Below are 12245 nucleotides of genomic sequence, written 5' to 3'. Positions count from 1 at the left end.
TTCTGAAATAATTATTTAATTTTTACTATATTTACATATTATGCAGCAACTATGTCAATATAATATACAAGGTACCCTAATTACATAATTGTTACTTGATAGAAGTAACTGTAAGTATTAATTTTTTTTAGACGAACTAACATACTCTTATATACCTCTTATGTCTCCTGGTATTGATTGAACTCATGGTCTCCCATTTGAGAGTCACTACTTACCGCTAGCCCAAAGGCCGTCACTCCTATTTGTCATCCCATATAAGTATTTACCTGATTTCCTTTTAGATGTTCCTAAAAATATACTTGCAGAAAAGGAGGTTTTTGCTATAATACATCAAAAAACTAATCCCTATGAACACCATTAAATCTTTTGTGTAAATCACCAACAAATTAGGAAATCATAACGGAAATCACGCCTTCACCTCCTAATGAAACATCAAGATTGATAATCCAAGTACGTTTTTAAGTTTAAATTGATACGAAAGTAAATGAGTTATAATTGATTCCTAGAAGGTAAACTGACATGCGGTATTAAAGCCTTGTTGTTCTTAATCAATTCAAACCATGAAAAGAGAAATTTGAATTCTCATCTTTTGAAAAAACATTCAAGAAACTTTAAAAATTTGAAATGTTGTGATGATGGCATGATAGTTATCTTTAAAACAAATTGAACAACTTACATTTGGGTTTAAATATCTTAAATTTAGAGTCGGTGCTTTTAATCCCTAAAATACGCCAAACTTCAATCCTGATTTTGTTCTTAAAACCAATGTTTTAAAAACCGGTTTGAACCGGACGGTTGAACCGGTTGGACCGGGAACCGGGAGAGGGAGCGGTTCAACTATCACCGGTTTTACATTGATTTCTGAACCGGATTGAACCGACCGGTTTTTAGAAAAAACCGGTTGAACCGGTCAAAATAAACCGGTTGAACCGGTTAAACTGAATAAAAACACATGAAAAAAGAACCATTTACATAATAAACTTTGGTGATTTTTTTTCAAATCTATTTAGTTTTCTCTAAATAAAAACATATGGTAAATGTTATAAATTCTTTTTATGTGTTTGTATTCATCAAAAACTATATTTCGTTTCGGTATTATACTTTATTTTCTTTTTGACGTATATGGATTGATGTAAAACACTAAAACTTATAGTTATGTGTTATTTTAATGTATTTGGATTCATCTACAACTTATTTTTATGTGTATTTTTAATGTTTGAAGTTGTAAATATCAAATTCATAATTTCTATATGTATATATGTGTAGGAAAATAGAAAAAACATGAAAAATATAGAAATCGGTTCACCCAGTGGTTGAACCGGGAACTAGTCAACATACCGGTTCAACTAAAAAACCGGTTTTTAAAACATTGCTTAAAACGATGCCCTTAACTATTTTTGTGATTATTTAATCGGGATAGCGTGGTAAGTTTCTGGCTGCAGAAAATCGTGAGGTGGCGCAGGGACTTACTCCCCCCCCCCCCCCCCCCCCTTTTTTTTTAAATTATTATTTGTGGGCTGTTAAGTCATTCTTTAGCCCAAATATTAGTATAAAGCCCAAAACCTATTTCCCTCGTGTTAATGTACTGATGCTACGTGTTTTTCTTAAAAATAAATAAACAAACAAATAAATGCCACATCCTAATAATTATTAATATATTAATTATTAGTTGTCTTCAAAATAGTTTCTTTAAATATCTCTCAAAATTATACACATATTTATGACTTAAAAACTAAATATGCTAATATCATTAATTCATTGATTTATGATTTTATATTATATTTTCTTTCAAATGTATGCTGACAATCTTAAATTTTATTTTGATAATGCTACAGAAAATTCAATTTTTGACTTTATATTAAAATATTTGGAAAATTATCTTATGTAGATAAATTGAATGAGTGACGACTATAAATACCACAATCCATTATTTCATTTGATTAACTTTATATTGTATTTTTGATAACAACCTATTTTACATAATAACCATTCCGAATGTTTATTAATTTTGTAAAGATGTTTTATAAATGGTCCCTACTAGAAAACCATGTTTATAAAATTCATTATTTTTAAAATATGAATTATGAAAAATGAAGATTTAATTTCGTAAAAAAACGATTCCCCAAAAAAATAATTTCGAAAATTCTGTCACATATTTGGTTATTTTGTGAAATTTCTATCAAATTATGGTCGGTTTTTAGTATAATATATTTTGTTTTGGTCATTTTAGTGAATAAACATCGTTTTAATTTATATAAGTGATACCCAATTTACAAACCTAAAAGACGACAAAGTCTAATGATATGAATTGATCTAAAATAAATATGTTTAGAAAACAATAGTTTAATTTTCTTCTTTTATCCATAGACTTCAATAAATTTATTTTAATATTTAAATAAATCCAAATTTAATGAATTTATTGTTTTAGTTATCATTAATGTACTAAGTTTAGAATACATATCCTTGTATTATATGTAATCTAATGAAACACAAAATCTATCATATCATCATACATCATACATACTTATAAAGCTAACATTTTTCCTTGAATCTTATGCATTAAAACCCCCATAAAAATTTGCAAACACCTCATGCATTTCAAACCTCCTATTTTAATGAATATCACTCAAAAGTCTCTTAATAATGATTAACAATTCAAATGTTTTATAACCTATATAATATATTTAATAAACAATTAATGAATACTCTACTATAAAAAAATCAATCTTTTTGAGTAGACATATAAATACAAATCACATACAAAATTCACAAAGAACATAAGTTTAAAGTTTTTTTGTGTTGGTTTGAGGGCTTTGAACAATTTTTCGAGCCATGTTATTATGTTGAAGTTTTTAATTTGTAAGTTTGTTATATACTAATTCTTTTTTGTATTTTCTTGATTTAAGTATTCTTTTAAGAATATCATTGTATGTTGTGGTTGAAATTTTAATTTAAATTAGATTAGATTAATGTTATCGATCATATGTTATGGAAGATGATATATATAATATTTAATTAACTATTGTATACATGTTTGTATGTTCATGTTGCTTCAAAATAATAATTAATTAAAAATCATGGATATGTCATATGATCCATATTATCTATGTAAGCCTTTTTTAAAATGCAAATTGTCTATCTTATCACTTTATGTTTTAGTATATGTTTAACATTTTAATTATAACAATAAGTGTTTTTTAAAAGTTTCTTTCACTTATTAATAATAACAACTGGTTTTAAAATTAATAAGCAATAATTATAAATAATAAAATCAAATTACATGGATATGTCATATTATCCATGCAAGTCTATTTTGAAATGCAAATTGTCTATCTTATCACTTTATTATTTAGTGTATGTTTCACATTTTAATAATAATATTAAGTGTTTCTCAAAAAGTCTTCTTTAACTTATTATTAATAATAAGTGGTTTAAAACTAATGAATAACAAGTTTAAATGATAATAACATCAAATTATAAATTACATTTAGCTATAAATAAATTGTATTTTAAATGAACATCATTATTGAAATTAGAAAATGATCGCATAAGTAAAAATATAATTAATCAATAATAATAATTGTTAAAAATTATACTAAATAGATAATTATATTTAATTCTATTAATGAAGAATGTGGGTTGATGTCAATGAATATTATTGTTCAAAATAATAGATATTATATATATATATATATATATATATATATATATATATATATATATATATATATATATATATATATATATATATATATATATATATATATATATATATATATATATATATGAGTAGGATCAAATGAGAACACCTAAAAGGTTGAGAACGCGAGAACAGATCTGAACCATTTAAAACACTAAATCTAAGGTTATTATCGAATGGGCCATTTATGTACATTCTTAAAATTAAAGGAATTAAAGTGTAACTTTGAAATTGTCATAAGGGTACAACAGTAATTAAAACTTTAGCTGACCCCTAAAATTTCTCAATTCTCTTCTATTTCCTTTCATATTCCCGTCTTTTTCTTTCTCCCTTGGATACCTAGGGCTTCATGGTTAGTTCCGCCTCCTCATCAGCTCATCCATACAGCAGCCGAATCTTTTCACTATCGCATCTTACGTTGCAGCCATCATCACTATCTTCAATCCTCGTTCGTTTCTTAGCCCTTCTTCTCATCAACTTCAGTCGACATCCACTTCAATCGACACTTTCAATCGCCGCTAACTGGTCTTCAATCATCATCGCCAATCGCCGTCTCCTGATCTTCTGTCACCACCGCCAATTACCGCCTTCTGATCTTCAATCGATACCGGAGCCTCCTATTCCACCGCCTCTCTCCCTGTTTTCTTCTTTTTTACGCCTCCATTTTGGATTGGGTTATAATCTTCAGTGCCTTTTTGATGCTCTTGTTAGATTCTCAATTTGAGTGGTTCGATTAATGCAGAAACGAGTTCCCCTTTTCATGTTATGGTGCTCCCTTATGTCTATGAATATAATTTCTAGACAGCTGATGTCACACCCCCTAACCAGAATGGCGGAAACATTCGAGGGTGGATGACTTCACGTAGTATCATAACAATTGAATATTTGTAAAGAAAGTAACCCAACCATCATAAATATAATAAAGGTTACATCGTTGCGTGTAATACATGTTTCAAAAGAATATTACAAATATGATGATTAAAATGTTTTGATAACAGACGCCATAGCGTTCCTTCTCCAAAAGTTGATGGTTACCTGTATTACTGATTCCCTGAGAAATACAAGTAGTTTTGAAAAAGTGTCAACAATTAAGTTGGTGAGTTCATAAGCGTTTTTGTACTAAAATTCGTATGTCTTTCGGTAAAAATAACTGAGCGTGTTTTCCAGAAAATCCAATATTTTCTATGTATGTGTGATAGTTTGAAAAAGTTCCAAATGCTGGAATGCAATAGTATCTTTCCTGTTAAAGTGGTGAAAGTGGATTTATACATATATAATGTAACGCTGAATACATTTAAGAGTCTCGTAAATCAAAATATTTTGATATTCCATGTGAGATTTATAACCATGCTATTGACCCAGACTGCCTGTAACAACGTTCTTCAGGCGTTGTAGTGTTATGACGTTTGTCACCCCAGACATGCCGGTCTAACTGTAGCTAACAGTTTAGGTGCGGGATTGTCAATCCCGTATAGATCTATACATAAGTATCACGCTCTCCCTACAAGAGATTATGGTTTATAATACAGGACTTGAAATGTGTACTCGAGAGTACGGTGAAGCCGGATGTCTAACAAAACTTAGTATCACTAGAATTTACGGAATGAAAAGTCCACATTTCTTGTAAATGAAAGTATTTCCTTTTTATCGTGTTTATGAAAAGATATCATGAATAACTTGTAAACTATACCCATTATAGTTTTTCAAAAGTGTGTTCCATTTGGTGATAAAAACTTGACGTAATACCAACTTTGCATGTAAAGTGTAACGTTAGTATTAATGTTGTTTAACAGATGTAAGTAAAATATTCGAAACCATATATAATGGTGCGTATTTGAACATAAGTTTTTCTGGTGTTTCACTTGTATCCCCCCCCCCCCCTAAAACATGAAAAAGACGTGAAAATGTAGGGGTATGAACTCACCTGGAAAGTGTGATGATTTGATGAAAACGAGACTATACTCGGGTAGCGCTTCGATCGGGAAGTGGTAAGTTTCTTGGGATTCTCGGAGCTTCGGACCTTCTTCGGAACTTGGATATGTAACCGGGGTGTCGGGGTCGTCTCGGGATGCTAAACGTAAAGTAGAAATGAGAGAGAAGAGGGAAATGAGCAAGGGAAGTCGGAACCCTCACACCCTTTATATAGGGGCTGGTCATGATGCGAACGCGGGGCGTTCCTGTTGGGTACGCAGGGCGTTCCCCTGAACGCAGCGCGTTCCGAAGCTGAATTACGTCATCGCTTACGAACCTCGGATGGGATGGCGAAGAGTCAGGTCTGCGAGCACGAACGCGGCGCGTTCCCTCGGAACGCAGGGCGTTCCCTTCGGACCCGCCTCGAAGTGTGTGCCCAAAACTTGTAAAATCCGTAACTTTCGCGTACGAGCTCCGTTTTCGACGTTCTTTATATGCACGCGAAGGTGAGAATATACTCTACAACTCTCGTTTAGACTTCATCAGCCAATTTTGAATTTATTTTTAATAATATATTTTTAACAGGCCGGGACTGGAAAAGTCCGTTAAAAATCCATAACTTCTTCATCTGGTATCCGTTTTCGTCTGTCTTTTTACCGTTGTACTACTATTGTTGAGACCTTCAATTCTCATTTAAGTTGTGTCGGGTAAAAATCGCTCGATCTTTATTTCGAGTTTTTAGCTGTCTACTGCTGTTCCGAAACTTAGAAAAATCATAACTTCCTCATACGAAGTCAGATTTGGGCGTTCTGTTTATGTATGCTCACGGTTTAACATAATCTACGACTTTCGTTTAGATACCTAAGGCTAAAAAGTATTTTATTGAAATTTCACTTTTTACGCTTAACAGTGTTTTACCGGTTGTGTCGCGGATTTTCGATTGGTCATAACTTCTTCGTTATAACTTGGATTTGAGTGTTCTTTATATATTTGGAAATCTTGACAATATATCTAACATTTTATGCAACCCAAGTGAGACTTTAGAACACTTCATTTTTTACGCCATTTTATTACATCAAAAATAGTTTAATATTATTTGACTTTTTGAACATTACATTGACTCGAAATATCGGGTTGTCACATCATCCCCCCGTTAGAGGGAATTTCGTCCCGAAATTTAATCTAAAACAGAGTTTATAGACTAGGAAAAAGATGTGGGTACTTTTGTTTCATCTGATCCTCGTGTTCCCAGGTGTATTCAGGTCCTCGCTTGGCATTCCAACGGACCTTCACAATGGGTATGCGGCTTTGTTTAGTTCTTTTAATTTCCCGATCCATGATCTCTACTGGCTCTTCTACGAAGTGGAGACTCTCGCTGATTTCAATTTTGTCCAGAGGGATGACGAGGGTCTCATCGGATAAGCACTTCTTTAGGTTCGACACGTGAAAGGTAGGGTGTACGTTATTGAGTTCCTGCGGTAATCGAAGTTTGTACGCCACCGGGCAGATCCTGGCAAGGATCTCGAATGGTCCGATATATCTTGGTTTTAGTTTTCCACGCCTTTCGAAACGTATTAATCCCTTCCAGGGTGAGACTTTTAGTAGTACCCGGTCCCCAACCTGGAATTCCAAGGGTTTCCGTCTTTTATCCGCATAACTCTTTTGTCTGTCTCTTGAAGCCTTCAGTCGTTCTCGGATTTGAACAATCTTCTCTGTAGTTTCCCTTATGATTTCTGGTCCACTGAGAGTGCTGTCGGGTACCTGACCTCTTGCTAGTTGCGTGTCACCCACTTCAGCCCAACACATAGGTGATCTGCACTTACGGCCGTAGAGGGCTTCAAATGGAGCAACCTTGATGCTAGTGTGATAGCTATTGTTGTACGATAACTCAATCGATGGTAAATGGGTATCCCACGCTTTACCAAAATCGATCACACAAGATCTTAGCATAGCTTCCAAGGTTTGAATGGTTCTCTCACTCTGACCGTCGGTTTGTGGGTGGTAGGCGGTACTCATGTCTAGCCTCGTTCCTAGAGATTTTTGTAGTGACTGCCAGAACCTCGAGGTGAATCTACTATCTCGGTCCGAGATAATGGATATTGGTACACCATGCAGTCGTAAAATCTCCCTGATGTATGTTCTAGTTAGTTTCTCCAGCTTATCCGTTTCCTTTATTGGTAGGAAGTGCGCAGATTTGGTTAACCTGTCGACGATCACCCAGATGGTGTCAAGTCCGCTTGCCGTCTTGGGTAACTTGGTTATGAAATCCATGGTTATCCGCTCGCACTTCCACTCGGGTATTTCCGGTTGTTGCAATAATCCCGAGGGCTTTTGGTACTCTACCTTGACTTTGGCGCAAGTCAGACATTTACCTACATAGGTAGCGATTTCGGCTTTCATGTTTGGCCACCAATACAGTTTCTTGAGGTCCAGATACATCTTATCTGAACCGGGGTGTATGGAGTATCGAGTCTTATGGGCTTCATCCATGAAAACATCTCTGAATCCGCCAAACTTCGGCGTCCAGATCCGATTTATGAAGTAATGAACTCCGTCATCCTTGACTTCAAGATTCTTATTTATCCCTCTTAAGGCTTCATTCGCCACATTTTCGGATTTCAAGGATTTCACTCGGCGGCCCGAGTATTCCTTTCGGCTGAGGGCATCAGCTACTACATTAGCTTTCCCGGGATGATAACGAATTTCGCATTCGTAATCGTTTAGTAGTTCCACCCACCGCCTTTGTCTCATGTTAAGTTCTTTTTGATTGAGGATGTGTTGAAGGCTTTTATGATCGGTGAATATTGTACATTTCGTGCCGTAGAGATAGTGTCTCCAGATTTTTAGAGCGAAAACGACTGCTCCTAGTTCGAGATCGTGCGTGGTATAGTTGACCTCGTGCGTCTTGAGTTGTCTCGAGGCGTATGCGATGACCTTCCCTCGTTGCATCAGGACACATCCAAGTCCCTGGTTTGACGCATCACAATAGACCACAAAGTCTTCTGTTCCTTCTGGCAAAGATAATATAGGTGCGCTGCATAGGGCTCGCTTTAGTGTTTGGAATGCAACGTCTTGTTTTTCTCCCCAGCTGAAGGTTACACCCTTCTGTGTCAGGGTGGAGTGGCTTAGCAATCTTCGAGAAGTTTTGTATGAACCTCCGGTAATACCCGGCAAGGCCCAAGAATTGTCGGATTTCCGTTGGAGTCCTTGGAGTTGTCCAGTTCTCGATTGCCTTGATTTTGGAAGGGTCCACGTGTATCCCCTCCTTGCTGACCACGTGACCTAGGAAATCTACTTTCCGAATCCAAAATTCACACTTTGAGAATTTTGCATAAAGCTTCTCTGTCCTTAATGTTTCCAAGACCTGTCGGAGGTGTTGGCTATGTTCCTCCTTGCTCCTTGAATAGATGAGTATATCATCTATGAACACGATCACAAATTTGTCCAGGAAAGGACGACATACTCGGTTCATCAAGTCCATGAACACCGCCGGTGCATTTGTCAATCAAAAGGGCATCACTACAAACTCGTAGTGACCATAGCGAGTTCGGAATGCCGTTTTGGGAATGTCTCCTTCCAGGACTCGCAACTGGTGATACCCAGATCTTAAATCGATCTTTGAGAAGTAACTCGCTCCTTGTAGTTGGTTGAACAGATCGTCTATGCGTGGTAAGGGATATCGGTTCTTGATCGTGAGTTTGTTCAGTTCCCGGTAATCGATGCACATGAGAAAAGATCTGTCCTTCTTCTTTACGAACAGAATCGGTGCTCCCCAAGGTGAGAAGCTTGGTCTGATGAACCCTTTGCTTAGAAGCTCGTTCAGTTGGCTGGATAATTCCTGCATTTCTGCCGGTGCTAGACGGTACGGCGATTTTGCTACTGGGGTAGCTCCGGGAATTAAGTCGATCCTGAACTCGACTTGACGTTCTGGTGGGACTCCTGGAATATCTTCAGGGAAAATGTCGGGGAAATTGCAGACTTCCGGAATGTCTTTAATGTCTTTCACTTCTCGTTTCTTGTCTACCACGTGGGCTAGGAAGGCATGATATTCCTTGCGAAGGTATTTTCGGGCTTTGATGCAAGAGATGATTTGTAAATTGGTACCGAGTTTGTCACCATAAATGACAAGAGTTTTGCCACTTGGCAGATTAAGGCAAACGGCCCTTTCGTGACAAAGTATATCGTCATGGTGAAGGCTTAACCAATCCATACCGATGATGACATCAAAGCTTCTTATAGTGATCGGCATTAGATCGATTTGGAACGAGTGTTCATTTAAATCTAACGTGCAGCCTATGTACATATCGTTTGCGTTTTCTATTTTACCGTTTGCCATTTCTACTGTAAATATCTTATTGAGTGCTTGGGGTTTTTGATTAAGTAAGTGTTTGAATTTATGACTCACGAAACTTCTCTCCGCACCACAGTCAAAGAGTATGCATGCATAAATGTTGTTGAGGAGAAACGTACCCGTAACCACTGTGGGATCGGCTATTGCCTCGTTCTGCCCTATTGCCAGCACTCTTCCTATACCGCCAGCATTCTTTTCCTTAGGGCAATCCCTCTTGTAGCGCCCAGTTTCCCCACACCCATAACATGCCTGGCTCACTCCAGCACCAGGAACTTGGGTGATTGGTCGCGCCGGTGCCTTACAGAAACAGGCAGTGTGCCCTTTTCTGTCACAGTTTTTACAGTGCATCTCCCGGCAATTCCCGTTGTGATGGTAATTGCACTTGTTGCACTTTGGTAGGTTCCCAGCATATTTTTTTTTACCGGTGTAGGGGTAACAGGGACAACAGTGGGGGCAGTAGCAGCATGGACCGCCACTATTTGTTTCTTTGAAGGTTCTTGCGAAGTTTGAACTTTCCTCTTGTTCCAAAACTTGTTGTTGTTGTTGTTGTTGTCATTGCTGTTATTGTTGTTGCTTCCTTTGGTTGGTTCCGGGACGACAGTCGTGACTGTTGGATTAATGTCTAAGTCCATAACTATATTTGGTATGTACTTGACCCGACCCGGCATTGTCCATTTGGGTTGCACTTCACCGACACAATTTATATGGATAGTCTTTTGAGAATAGTATATTTATGATTTATATTAATATATTATAAGTTCTAATATATTAATATGGAATCATATTATTTAATTAGTATTGATCAAGAATTAATTTAGAATTAATTAAGTGATCAAAAAGAACTAATTAAATATGGACTCTTATATATATGGAATGGGCCAAGTTCATTTAGGTTGGGCTAAGCTTTCATGGATGGTCCATGGAGCTTTTAACCCATGGATCCTATGTAAATGAAAGGTCATGGGTATTAGGGTTTACATGGATGTAACCCTAATCCTCCATAATATATAAAGGGGTCCTTGGCTCACAAAATTGGCACAAGTATGTGAAAATAAGAGTGGGCCGATTTTAGTGTGCATACATATTCTCTCAAGTTCTTCCAAGGTGTTTTGGTGATTTGTGATTCCATTTGAGGCTTCCACACTATTGGGGCTAAGCTCTTAAAGCTTGAAGACATCAAGCTACATCAAAAGGTATGTCATCTAACTAGAACTTTGTAGTATAGGTGCTTCATAATATGCTAGTTAGGATGAAACCTTGGAATAGTTAATATTTGCATGTATAATAGAGAAAACATAGATCCAAGGTTTATAGGGTTGCATGTACACCATAGGAGTGTTAGAATGCTCAAAACCCAACAGTGGTATCAGAGCCATGGGTTGTTTTCTGTTATATTGATGCAAATGTTTTATTTTCAAGTTGAAAAAAAAGGAAAAAAAAACATGACGTTTGTCAAATTTTAAGATAATTACTTGTTTTGTGAAAAACGAATTATTTGTAAAATTTGAATCATTTGTTATATGAGAATTAGGTCAAATTTAGTAAAAGATAAAATGATATGATTATTTTATTAGTTTTAAAAGTTTGATCTAAATGTTTTAAGGAGTTACATATTTTGTCATAAAATTTTGGAGCTCAAAAGTTTTTTTTAAAGTTGTGATCTTAAGGGTTTTTGAAACTTCCATAAGTTATGGATATGAAAGTTTTTTTTTTAAAAAAAAAATTTGACTCAAAGTTTTTATGGAGTTACAAAATTTGGTGTTAATGTTTTAAAGAATTCCATAACTTGTTCTTAAGTTATGGAACATGAAAAGTTTCATCATAAAACACCATTAATTCCATAAGTTATGGAATCCAAAGGTTTTCAAGAATTACAAAACTTGCCCTCAAGTTTTGGAATTTGAGAAAAGTTTTTATGAAAAAAAAGAATTGAATTCTAAAACTCTTGGGTTCATAACTTAAACAATTAATTAAATGGTTTTAATTTTGAGTTTAATAATTGGAATTATGATGTTTTGTTGAATAGTTCAAATTAAGTGTTATGGACTTTATTAATAGTTAATTAAAGCGTTTAATTAAAAGAGTATTATTAAATCCATAAATATATGGTTTGAGTTTAATTAAATTAAAAGTCTAGTTTAATTAATATATTAAACCACCAAGTATTTTAAATGTCTAAAATACACCCTTATACTTTATAATATTATAAGTTAATAATATATATATATATATATATATATATATATATATATATATATATATATATATATATATGTGTGTGTG

This window comes from Lactuca virosa, chromosome 7, assembly GCF_052849685.1.
Source record: "Lactuca virosa cultivar CGN04683 chromosome 7, Lactuca_virosa_CGN04683_v6, whole genome shotgun sequence".
NCBI classification, from domain to species: Eukaryota; Viridiplantae; Streptophyta; class Magnoliopsida; order Asterales; family Asteraceae; genus Lactuca; species Lactuca virosa.
Note: the sequence above shows the minus strand (reverse complement) of the source record.